Below are 11,991 nucleotides of genomic sequence, written 5' to 3'. Positions count from 1 at the left end.
TTTGGGGCAAACATTGACATTATAGCAAATATATTTTAAACTTATATTACTGATAAATAAAAAAAGTTAAATAAAATCTTAATACTGGTGATATGTGCTTCAAATATAAAAAGAAGAGGAAAAAAGTGAAATAGTATATTGCACATGCAAGCAAAATATAATAACAAAATGGTTTTAAAATCCAAAAATATAGCTTATAATCATTGACACACTGTGTCAGCTAAGAAAATACAGAATACAAGGCTTTCTCACCAAAAATGAGATCCATTTCCTCTTCATGCCTGGCCATGATCCACTGTGAGTGCAAGCAAATGAATTTCACAAGATAACAGTTTTTTTAAAATAAAGAACAATAATACCACATGTAATGCACATTCAAAAAGGTATCAATATCCCCAAAATTCTCAATAGCCCAATTAATTATAATGGAAAATTACAATGGAAAACAAACCCACTATCATATTTCACACAAGTTGTATGTATGGCATTTTAAAAAGCCTATGAACTGATGGATATTTTTCACAATTTTTATAAATGTAGCAAATCTTTCAACCTTGGCAAATATATTTTTAAACACAGTAGAAGTAATTGGATCTAGAACATCATCAAGAAATCTAGATATCATTACAAAAATGTGGCAGAGGAGTCTAGGAAAAACCCAAATCCCTGTACTGTTGATGTTGGGTAAAGTGAGCTGAAGAGTTATAAATGAGAGATGCTCCTCTTTTGGGAGTCATCCAGGGGTACCATGCCCTGGGATTAACTTCCCAGTTCCTTTGGTATGAGACTGTGATGTCCCATTCATTCACATTTTTATAAATGTGGGAGGTGGGGGTTATAATTGTATTTCACTTCAGCTACTAAAATGGACCTTTCTTCCTATTAGAAACAGGCAAAATGACTAGAGTTGTTGGGGAAAAAAAATCTAAAAATCATGTCTAAAGACCCCTTAAAATCAATTTGAGATATTCATTTCATTAAAATTTCCAAAGGTTGTTATACAATTGTAACCAGTTTTTATGAATTCTATTTATCCTTTAGGTGACAATTTACAAATTCAAAACAGAAAAGGGGCTGTTATTATATAGGCTTATTCAATTATATTTGTTCAGTATAGTTATAGGGGGAAAACAACAGAATATAACAGTAGTTAAAACCCAGTACATTAAGATGATTTAGTGTAACAGAATAGTATTGATTACATTAATATATGAACTTAAAAACCAACAAAATTAAATCTTAAACCAATTAGCAAAATGCAATAAAATACAGAGATTTTTATAAAACAATGGAGTCTGAAAAGTCCTTTTTTTTTTTAAACCCTTACCTTCGGTCTTGGAGTCAATACTGTATATTGGCTCCAAGGCAGAAGAGTGGTGGTAAGGGCTAGGCAATGGGGGTCAAGTGACTTGCCCAGGGTCACACAACTGGGAAGTGTCTGAGGTCAGATTTGAATCTAGGACCTCCGATCTCTAGGCCTGACTCTCAATCCACTGAGCTACCCAGCTCAGGTGAGATAAGTAACAGAATCAGTACACTCAAAAGATATCCTTTGAAATACTCCATGCTAGTAATCAACTTCCTGTCTGGAAAAGTCTCTTCCTTCTCCACCCCCCTCCCGCTTTGGTCCCCTGCCACCATGGAGGCTAATTGTAGCTTAAGGAAAAATCACCCCCATTTTTACCAGCTTGTTTTTGATTCCGAAGACACAAGGGTCAGCTACCAGCAGCCTGGTTCCAGGGGATGGCCTGGGGCAATCTGTCTCGAGGCTGGAGATCAGCTGGGGCTGGGCTGGGGTGGGTCAGGATCAGGAGACTGATCTGGGTCAAGCAGGTCTGGAGCAGAAGAATGGAGGCCAGAGCGAGCTGAATCAAGAGGCTTTGCTGAAAAGCCTGGGAGAAACGTGGCTTAAAAAAATTATCTAGGCAGTTGTTCCCTCTACAGCTGATCAAAATAAGCTATTATAAGCTGAACTTATGGATAGTCACAGTAGAGAAAAGGTTTAGGAAAGTTAAGAAGATTGAGGGTAGTTCGTCACAACCAATGTGGTCAGCCAAAACTGTAAAAATTAAATTTTAGTCTCTAGTAATAGAAATATTATATTTTATGAGGTTTATTAAAGATTATTAGAAATCAAGGAATAAAGAAATACAAAATAAGAAAACCACGTGCCTAGGGCTGATTAGCCCATTCAAAGCTTACTTACTATATTTTGCAAAGCAGGAAGGAGAAGAGAGTGAGCATAGAAGAGGTTGAGGTAGGCATTACCACCAGTTTAAATACTAATTGTGATCTTGCCCAGGTGGGGACTCAGGTGAGATTATAGGGAATTCTGGGAAGTACCAAGGACTTCTGGGGATTGAAGACTAGGGTTAAAAATCTCCATTTTACAAGGCCAGATTTGAACCTAGGACCTCCATCTCTAGGCATGGCTCTCAATTTATTGAGCTACCCAGCTTCCCCCATTTGTTTTTCTTCTGTGTTTCTATTCCCACAATTCTTCCTTTGAATGTGGATAGTGTTCTTTCTCATCAGTCCCTTAGAATTGTCCTGGATTATTGCATTGCTTCTAGTAGAGAAGTCCATTACATTTGATTGTGTCACAGTGTATTAGTCTTTGTGTACAATGTTCTCCTGCTTCTGCTCCTTTCACTCTGCATCAATTCCTGGAGGTCATTCCAGTTCACATGGAATTCTTCCAGTTTATTATTTCTTTGAGCACAATAATATTCCATCACCAACATATGCCACAATTTGTTCAGCCATTCCCCAATCGAGGGGCATCCCCTCATTTTCCAATTTTTTGCCACTTGGATGGATTTTTACATGATATTCAGGTTTTGAATTACTGTTGTGAGAAGGAGAGATAAGGGAAATTGATGAAAAATAGAGGTGATAAGAAATTCAAAGGAAAAAGGAGAAACTAAGGTGGTTTCAATAAGGTTGATAATAGAATGAGGAGAGAGGCGACTAGAAGGAGGAATAAGGTAAACCAGCTTGGAAGAAGAAATTGTGAAGAGAGAAATTCATAGTCATAGCATTTAGAAGGGGACAATGAGCAACATGAGAGAGAATGATTTGTTTGAAAGCATGAGAACAATCTGAAAAGACCAAATCAGTTTTTCCTCACCATAGTTCCTCCTCTATGGGACTAGAAGAAAGATAGAATTTGGAAGAGTCAGAGAATTAACAGTGAGTTGCTCCTCTCCCTGGAATAGACATAGGAGGATAGAGAGATGTTCTGATTCAGTTTACATTGTTTCATCAAATGTCACTATAAGCTCTCAACTGACTCTCTGGGACCATATAGCTGTAATCACTGTGCCTTGGAATGACAGCAGTGGCAAAGTCTAAGATGGAGGAGGAAGAAAAGCAAACAGTTCAAGGTTGGCTATAAGCCTCAAACTTGCCAACTCATGTGGCACAAGATGGGAAATTAACTCTCCTAGCTTATTTTTTCCAGAATTCTTTTTTAAAACATTCTATAAAATCAGGTTTAAATGATGTTTCTAAAGTGGCGAACCCTGGAATATAAGTGTGCTTGAGTATCTTGCCTTCTCAGCAGTATTGTTAGGATCTGGGATACTGACCGTTGAGTTAGGGTTAAGGTTAATTTCAAATTTCTTATTATATATATATGGCAGAATTTCCCCAAAATTCTGCTCCTTAGCTCACTCCCCCAACTTGCTTCTATGTATCATGTTAGGTCCCTAAAGGGGAAGCTACTAATATTCTTGATCTTAGGGATAATACTGTAGATGTCTTTTTTGAGAAGGAAATACCTTAGCAAAGGCATTTATTCAAAAGGCAAACCAAAAAGAACAACCTTTTCACAACATTCTATGGACAAACTTGGTAAAATTCCCCTCCCCCAAATACACACAATGCTTGTGAGAAGAGGAATCACTCACATGAAAGTATACCAGTAATGAAGAACATATGTAGGCTAGGCAACACGTAACTCTGGGAATGTGGGCATAGATGTTCTCTTTTTTTTTAGAATTGACCTTGCAAAGTTCAACCCAATCCAATTCAGTAATTATTTAATAAGCTCCTACTATGTGCCAGGCACTGTGCTAAGTGCTAGGGATGCAATTTATAAAAAAGAAACTCTCTGCCCCCAAGGAGCTTATAATCAAATGGAGGAGACTACCCAGAAAAAGAGAAAGGAAGGGGCTGGGGATGTCAGGGGGGGACTCAGCTCAGAGGCATCTTATTTTGTGAAACTGAAACCAGGCAGGGCAGGAGATGCAAAATGGCATGAGCTGAGAGTCCAGTTTCTACCTTTTATAAAGGAAGGCATTAGAAGATTTGGTTTGCCGTAGTCCAGTCCTCCAATCAGAGAGGAGAGTGGGCTGAGGCAGGTTTGTCAATCAGTATTTAAATTAGCACCACAGTGGTAAATTTAGAAGTAAAAAGCTTATCCTGGGAGGGACATCTCGTTCCATGGAGTTGAAAGCTGGCAAGGTAGCAGATTCAAAGTTCATAAGATAAATGTCACTTTTGTACTGGATTGCTCAAGAAAAAGGGGAGGTAGGCTATTTAGGTGATAGTCTGGGCTTTTCCACAGACTTCTACTGTGGCCAGGTCAGGCTGCTCCTTTGCTGGGTTTATCTCTTCCTCTGCTGGGCTGGGCCCCTTTGTCGCCAAAGCAATGCTTTCCTCTTTCAGGAAAGAGCAGAAGCCCTTAGTCTGGAATTTATAGGAGCTTCTCTATTTCTGTTCCCTTGGCTGGATGCTGAGGGGTTTCTACTTCCTAGGCAGCTTGTAGCGGTCAAGAAAGGTGCTACCTTCTCCTTGCCAAATGTCAAATCATTCTTCCAGACAGTAGATGGTAATGTAGGGAGGTATATCCTTTCTACCACTGGGCATTGAAATTTTTTTCTTTAACTAATGCTCCCAGTTTAGGACTGAGTCCCCTCAGTGAGTGAACATATTCCAGTTCATGGTAACCAGTCAGTATATTTACTAAATCCCTATTTCTGTAGCCTGGGCCATAATCAATCAACAAGAATTCAATAAATGCAGATTATGTACCTGGTGCTATGCTAGGCACTGGGGACAGAAGAACAAAGAAGGAAAGAACCCCTGATCCCAAGGAACTTACACTCTAATGGAGATAAGTACATATAAAAATATATACAGCACAAGTGTAAAGTGGATATATGCATATAAACAGATCTACACAAATATGTATACAAACATGTACAGGTATATAAATATATAAATACATGCACAGAAGTTAGTATATGGTTTTTGAGGGAGAGCACTAGATATAGGGGAAGGTCAGAAAGGCTTCATAGAGCAGATTATTTTGAGCTGCAGCGTAAAAGAAAAGGGCCCTGACGTGGCAGTTAGGAGGGAGTGCACTCCAAGGATGGGAGACATCCCATCCTTGTAGAAAGGCAGAAACATGGGAGATGGAGTGTCGTGTGCACAGAACAAAGAGAAGGCCAGGTTCTCTGGATTGCCAAGTGAGGGAGGGGTAGTCATGTCAAATGAGGTTAAAAAGATAGATTAGGATCAAGTTGTTTAGGGCATTGAAAGCTAAAGAGAAGTTTATGTTTTATCCTTGAAGACAATAGGAAGGTACTGGAATTGACTGAATGGGAGAAACACATGGTCAGATGTACTCTTATTTATTTATTTATTTTTGTCTAATTTTTTCTGAATTATATATGTATTATCATGCAAAACACATTTCTATATTGTTCATTTTGATAAGTGAGTAATCTTATCAAACCCAAACCCCAAAACATAAATCCAAATAAATAACTGAAAAATCTTATGCTCTCATGTGCATTCTGACTCCAACAGTTCTTTCTCTGGAAATAGAAAGCATTCTTTTTCATTAGTTCCTCAGAGTTGTCCTGGATCAGTTTATTGCTCTTAGCAAAGTTTATCATATTTGGGTCAGATCTATACTTAAGAAAAATGACTTTGACAGTAATATGTAGGATGGACTAGGATAGAAAGAAACTTGAGGCAGAGAAATCAATTACTACTGTTGTAGTATTCTAGGTAAGATGTGATAAGGACCTGAACTAAGATAAGGGGTAGCTATATGAGTGAAAAGAAGGGGTGAGATACAAGAGATATTGGGAAGATAGAAATAACAAAACTTTTCAAATGCTTAGATATATGGAGTGAGAATGAATAAAAAGTCGAGAAAAATGCTGAGATTCCAAACCTCAGAGACTGGAAGGATTGTGGTGCCTTTGACAGGAATAAGGTGGTCTGGAAGAGGGGAAAGTTTGAGGAGAAGAATAACAAATTCACACATCAAGATGATGTGTAAATTCGAGAACCTTAGTAAGGTGGGCAAAATGGAGAGCATTTGGGTGAGAACCAAAAAAGGGAGAAACAAGTAATATATATAGGCTGACAGGCCAGCTGAATGAATTGGATGACTTTACTGAAGTATCAGCTGAAGGTGGCTATTAAAAGCAGGGAAGTTGTGAAATTCTTGCCTTGCCACTAATCCCATGTTTTCAGCAAGAGGCTGAAGCTATGAGGGTTACTGCTATTCTGAACTTGATTATGACTAATAAGGAATGACCAGTTGACAAAACAGTTATCACAGGAACCCAGGGGGGAAAGAACCTTGCTAGGGGAGATTTCATTTCTGATAAGGAGATAAACCCTGGGTCCAGGCTGACATATGCTCTAGATTTTAGGAAAGTTGATTTTAGAGTTCAGAGACCTGATTGCATTTCTCTGTACTTTCCCATTATGCCTCAAGAGCCTCTTTATCCTGCAAGATCACTTCTGGCTCTGAAACTCACACCTCTGAAACTTCTCCCTCTGAATGGAGAGTGAAAAGCTTCCTTCTAGGACCTCTGATTAAGGAGGGCACCCAAGCCAGACATCTCTTCTTCATTTACTATTAGACTCTACACTTCCTGTCCCGACACAATTACTTCATTATACTGTAAAGCTCCTTAAGGACAAAGACTGTCTTTTGCCTTTCTTTGTTTATCCAGAGTTTAGACAGTGCCTGGCTAATGATTATTGACTGACAAAACAAGTAGTATCTGATGGTCTTGAGACTAAAAGGCTGGTTGGACCTCTGTGACACCCTCAGGGTCTTGAAATGCCAATCCTGTTCCTCCCTTGCTCGGACTTGGTGTGAGCCACCTACATCATGGCCCTGATGGCACAAGAGATTTTCACTGCTCAATTAGACACATGGTACAGCCCTGAGCCCTGGGGGTAGACTAGAGCTCAGTGAAGAAGTGAGGACCTTGGGGAACTGGGGAAGGGGAACAGCAGTGGGGAAAAGCCTGTTCAGCTTGCTCATTTTTGTGATCATCTCCAATAAATGATGCCTCAGGTCCCTTGCCCCTGAAAACAACAACTTCTCCCTTGAAGACAGAACTGATGCAGTTACAATTTTTTTAAATTTTTTTAGTCAATTTAGAACATTATTCCTTGATTACAAGAATCATATTCTTTCCCTCCCTTCCCTACCCCCCATGCTTTCTGTAGCTGACATGCAATTCCACTGGGTATCACGTGTCCTTGATCAGAACCTATTTCCATGTTGTTGATGTTTGCACTATGATGTTCATTTAGAGTCATAGTTCCAAATTGCCCTCCAGAATGGTTGGATCAATTCACAACTCCACCAGCAATGAATTAATGTCCCTATTTTGCCACATCCCCTCCAGCATTCATTACTTTTCTTTTTTGTTATGTTAGTCAATCTGCTAGGTGTGAGGTGATACCTCAGAGTAGTTTTGATTTGCATCTCTCTGATTATCACAGATTTAGAGCACTTTTTCATGTGCTTATTAATAGTTTTGATTTCTTTGACTGCAAATTGCCTATTCATGTCCCTTGCCCATTTATCAATTGGAAAATGGCTTGATTTTTTGTACAATTGATTTAGCTCTTTGTAAATTTGAGTAATTAGACCTTTGTCAAAGGTTTTTGTTATGAAGATTGTTATTTCTCTTCTGATTTTGATTATGTTGGTTTTGTTTATACAAACCTTTTTAATTTGATGTAGTCAAAATTATTGATTTTACATTTTGTGAATTTTTTCTAGCTCTTGCTTGGTTTTAAAAATTTTCCTTTCCCAAAAGTCTGACATGTATACTATTCAGTGTTCACATTATTTTCTTATAGTTTCCTTCTTTATGTACAAGTCATTCACCCATTCTGAATTTATCTTGGTGTAGGGTGTGAGGTGTTGATCCAAACCTAATCTCTCCCACACTGTCTTCCAATTTTCCCAGCAGTTTTAATCAAATAGTGGATTTTTGTCCCAAAAGCTGGGGTCTTTGGGTTTGTCATAGACTGTCTTGCTGAGGTCACTTACCCCAAGTCTATTCCACTGATCCTCCTTTCTGTCTCTTAGCCAGTACCAAATTGTTTGATAACCACTGCTTTATAGTATAGTTTGAGATCTGGGACTGCAAGGTCAATTTCTTTTGTATTTTTTTTTCATTATTTCCCTGGATATCCTTGATCTTTTGTTCTTCCAAATGAACTTTGTTATGGTTTTTTTCTAATTCAGTAAAAAACGTTTTTTGGAAGTTTGATGGGTATAGCACTAAATAAATAGATAAGTTTGGGTAGGATGGTCATTTTTATTATGTTAGCTTGTCCTACCCATGAACAGTCAATGTTTTTCCAATTCCTCAGATCTAGTTTTAGTTGTGTGGAGAGTGTTTTGTAGTTGTGTTCATATAGTTCCCATGTTTGTCTCGGCAGATAGATTCCTAAGTATTTTATATTGTCTAAGGTGATTTTGAATGGAATTTCTCTTTCTAATTCCTGCTGCTGAGATGTGTTGGAGATAAATAGAAATGCTGATGACTTATGTGGGTTTATTTTGTATCCTGCAACTTTGCTAAAGTTGTTGATTATTTCCACTAACTTTTTAGTTGATTCTCTAGGATTCTTTAAGTAGACCATCATATCATCTGCAAAGAGTGACAGCTTGATCTCCTCATTGCCAATTTTAATACCTTCAATTTCTTTTTCTTCTCTAATCGCTACTGCTAGTGTTTCTAGTACAATGTTAAATAATAAAGGTGATAATGGACATCCTTGTTTCACTCCTGATCTTATTGGGAATGTATCTAGTTTATCCCCATTGCAGATGATGTTGGTTGATGGTTTCAGATAGATACTGTTTATTATTTTTATGAAAGACCCTTCTATTCCTATACTTTCTAGTGTTTTTAATAGGAATGCGTGTTGTATTTTGTCAAAGGCTTTTTCTGCTTCTATTGATATAATCATGTTATTTTTGTTGATTTACTTGTTGATATGGTCAATTATGTGGATGGTTTTCCTGATATTGAGCCATCCTTGCATTCCTGGTATAAATCCCACCTGATCATAGTGAATAACCCTCCTGATCACTTGCTGGAGTCTTTTTGCTAGTATCCTATTTAAGATTTTTTGCATCTATGTTCATTAAGGAGATTGGTCTATAGTTTTCTTTCTCCACTTTTGACCTGCCTGGCTTTGGAATCAGTACCATATTTATGTCATAAAAGGAATTTGGTAGAACTCCCTCTTTGCTTATTATGTCGAATAGTTTGTATAGTATTGGGTTTAACTGTTCTTTGAATGTTTGATAGAATTCACTTGTGAATCCCTCAGGCCCTGAGGATTTTTTCTTACATAGTTCTTTGATGGCCTGTTCAATTTCGTTTTCTGATATGGGATTATTTAAGGATTCTATTTCTTCTTCTGTTAATCTGGGCAATTTATATTTTTGTAAATATTCTTCTATATCACCTAGATTGGCATGCTTATTGCCATATAATTGGGCAAAATATTTTTTAGCGATTGCTTTTATTTCCTCTTCATTGGAGGGGAGTTCTCCCTTTTCATCTATGATACTGTTAATTTGATTTTCTTCTTTCCTTTTTTTATTAGATTGACCAGTACTTTGTCTATTTTATTTGTTTTTTCAAAGTACCAGCTTCTGGTCTTATTTATTAGTTCAATAGTTCTATCACTTTCTATTTTATTAAATTTTCCCTTAATTTTTAGGATCTCTTATTTGGTTTTCTTCTGGGGATTTTTAATTTGTTTGCTTTCAAGTTTTTGGATTTGCATTTCCAAATCATTGACCTCTGCCCTCCCTAATTTGTTAATATATGAATTCACAGATATAAATTTCCCCCTGAGTACTGCTTTGGCTGCATCCCATAGATTTTGAAAGACATCATTGTCATTTTCTTCAATGAAATTATTAATTGTATCTATGATTTGTTCTCTAACCAATTTTTGAGAATCATGTTTAATTTTCCAATTAATTTTTGATTTGGCTCTCCATGTACCCTTACTGATCATTATTTTTATTGCTTTATGATCTGAAAAGGTTGCATTTATTATTTCTGCCTTTCTGCATTTGTATGCCATGTTTTTATGACCTAATATATGGTCAATCTTTGTGAATGTACCATGTACTGCTGAAAAGGAGGTGTATTCCCTTTTGTTCCTATTTATTTTTCTCCATATATCTATTAAATCTAATTTTCCTAAGATTTATTCACCTTTTTTATCTCTTTCTTATTTAATAATTGATTTGATTTATCTAAATTTGATAGTGGTAGGTTCAGGTCTCCCACTAGCATTTAGTTTTACTATCTATTTCCTCCTTCAATTCTACTAGTTTTTCCATTAGAAATTTTGGTGCTATACCATTTGGTGTATACATGTTGATTAGTGATATTTCCTCATTGTCTATACTCCCTTTTATCAGGATGTATTTGCCTTCCCTAGTTTCAAATTGCCCTCCAGAATGGTTGGATCAATTCACAACTCCACCAGCAATGAATTAATGTCCCGACTTTGCCACATCCACTCCAGCATTCATTACTTTTCTTTGCTGTCATGTTAGCCAATCTGCTAGGTGTGAGATGATACCTCAGAGATGTTTTGATTTGCATCTCTCTGATTATAAGAGATTTAGAACACTTTGATTCTGGCATGTGCTGTCTCTAGCTCTTGACTCCATAGGTGAGGTGGGGGAGGGTAGATCAGCTCAAGTTTGGGGGTGACCTTTTTCACTCCCTTATAGTTGTGAAATGCCCAAATCCCATGTACCTTCAATGTTGCGCCCTACTGTAGAGTCCCCTCATTCTTATGAAAATGTTTTTTTGGGTCTTTTTAGGTCATCTATATTGTTGGTCTGAGGAGGGGAAGCATCCCGCATCTAGACTGCCACCATGCTTACCCGGAAGACCTGTATAGTCTTTAAGAGGGATATTATTAACTGTATTCAAAGGTCTTCAGAGCCAAACTCCAACTCTATCAAAGAGAAAGGCAGGCAAAATCTCCTTTAGCTCTTCCTCTTCAAGACCCAGGAAAAAGAGTGACCAAGAAACAGTTTGTGTCTCCTTGTTCAACTGCCTTTTCTAGGTCACATTCTCCTCTGAAATTTTCCTTGATGCACAGATCTTCAAGCTTCCATTCATTGCATCTGCTTTTCCAGGTTTTCTGTAGCATTAATCTCTTACAGTAGGGAATTAAGGGCTTGCAATAAATGCTAAAGACAATACAAAAGATTTTTAAGAAGTGATTTTTGAAAGCAAGGAAATCAAGAAATTGAGGACCAGGCTTAGCATGGATGGAAAAAAGTTCCTATTTTATTTCTGCTTTCTTTCCAAATAAATAAATCATCAGATTGAGGAGGGTAGAACAAAAATAATTAACAAGAAATTAAAATCCAAGTTTAGTTAGGAAACAGTAAGAGAGTACTTAATAGTCCTGTATGAGTTCAGGCCATCACCTACGGATGAAGTATATCCCAAACTACTGAAATAACTTTTTGATTTGATAAAGGAATTACTGTTGATGGTTTCTAAGAAGGAACTGTGGTGGATGGGAGAGAAAGTAGCAAATTACCTATTTTTTTGTGAAAAAATTTTTTTTCCAATTACACATAAAAATATTCATAACATTCATTAAAAAAATTTTGGTTCCAAATTCTCTCCATCCACTCTCCATGAGATGGCAAACTGT

The sequence above is a fragment of the Monodelphis domestica genome, chromosome 6 (assembly GCF_027887165.1).
Source record: "Monodelphis domestica isolate mMonDom1 chromosome 6, mMonDom1.pri, whole genome shotgun sequence".
In the NCBI taxonomy this organism is placed as follows: domain Eukaryota; kingdom Metazoa; phylum Chordata; class Mammalia; order Didelphimorphia; family Didelphidae; genus Monodelphis; species Monodelphis domestica.
The sequence above is the reverse complement of the archived record's forward strand: the minus strand, read 5'-3'. Positions refer to the sequence as shown.